This window comes from Bubalus bubalis, chromosome 3, assembly GCF_019923935.1.
Source record: "Bubalus bubalis isolate 160015118507 breed Murrah chromosome 3, NDDB_SH_1, whole genome shotgun sequence".
Taxonomy (NCBI): Eukaryota; Metazoa; Chordata; class Mammalia; order Artiodactyla; family Bovidae; genus Bubalus; species Bubalus bubalis.
The window spans coordinates 44690108-44691476 of NC_059159.1; the positions used below are offsets into that span (position 1 = coordinate 44690108).

Genomic DNA, 1369 nt, shown 5'->3' on the forward strand with positions numbered 1-1369 from the left:
TTTGGTTCCTTAATTCCAGTCACCCCCTCTCTATTTTTCTAATGTTTTTACTTTTTCCTTGCTATCTTTCTCTTTGCGTTAGTAAACGGTACATCTTGTTCTACGTCTGAAAATCACACGTCCTTTTGTGCTCTTTCTATGCTGATTCCTTTGAATCTGGATCATTCTTTTCAAGAGTTACCTATTGTTCCGTGATACAAACAGGCAATCAGACACCTCCATTCAGGTCATTCTAGTACTGTCCCCAGGAACATCCCTGGGGCATCTCCATGGGCGCCTACATCTGCCCTCCTGGGCCAGGCCACCGGGTCTAAACAGGTGATTACTCCCGAGTTTCCAGCAGGAGGCCCGTGCCGGGGGAGTGAAGGGCGAGAGCAACCGAAGGTGGTTTTGCTTAGTGACCGGCCCCTCGGGGTCAGGGAGGCTCGCCCCAATCCCTCGCGGCTCCCTGAATCTTTCTCCGGGGACTAGTCTCGTCCGTGCATAAACCGCCCTTCTAGCCCACTCGGTTCCGGATGCACTCGGTCTGAGTTCCTGCGCGCTGCCCCCAGTATATTGCTGATGGGGTGGAAATGACCCGGCCAAGGTCACAAGGCTGCGCGCGGAGCCGGCTGAGACGCCAGCACGGACGCCCTGCCTTGGCTCGCCGGCCACCGCCGCCGTCCCCGCTTCGGCTCCGTAGCAGGCGTCGGTCTCGGTTTCTCTCCGCCCGCCACCGCCGCCTCTTTCGAATCCCCCCGCGGGCCTCTCCGCAGGCGCCGCGCCCCTGCGGGCGCCGGAGGCGGGGCGGAGCCGGGCTGGCTGGCGCTGCGGGTTCGCAACCTACCGCGGGCAGAACGGGGGACGGGGTGCGGCAGGTCTCGGCCCTCAGCACGCCGCAAGGGCTCGGAGAGCCGGGTCCCGGCCCGCGGATCTGAAGGGCCGGGCGGCGGGACCGGGGGCGGAGCCGGGGGCGAGGCACCGCCTCTCCCGCGCCTGCGCCGCCTCCCCTCCACTGAGAGCTTCCACTGCTCCCTCGGCTGTCAGGCGCGGTGGCCAAGTGGTAAGGCGTCGGTCTCGTAAACCGAAGATCGCGGGTTCGAACCCCGTCCGTGCCTACCCTTTGAGGGTGTGGGTTTGGTCGTGGGAGCTTTAGCGTTCCACGTGTGCTGCCCACTTCCTCCGTGATGTGGCGTTTTTTTTGGTTTTTACTTTCCAAGTCTGTCCTGGCCTCCTCGAGTCCCACCCTTCCCCCTCCATCCCTAGGCTCCGCGGTCACCAGCGCAGGCCGGGCCAGTTCGCGGGCTTCGCCGGCCGCCCTGCGCCTTCCCTCCCCGGAGCCCCATCACCCCGCCCGCAATGCGCAGGGCGAGGCTGGCCTGAGATTCCC

General features: G+C 63.8%; 1 non-coding gene across 1 annotated transcript; it reads left to right on the forward strand.

Moving 5' to 3' along the window:
* The first annotated feature begins 1025 nt into the window (after positions 1-1025).
* TRNAT-CGU lies at positions 1026-1097 on the forward strand. Its single transcript has one exon. It is a non-coding gene; the product is annotated as a tRNA-Thr (tRNA).
* The last annotated feature ends 272 nt before the right edge of the window (positions 1098-1369 follow it).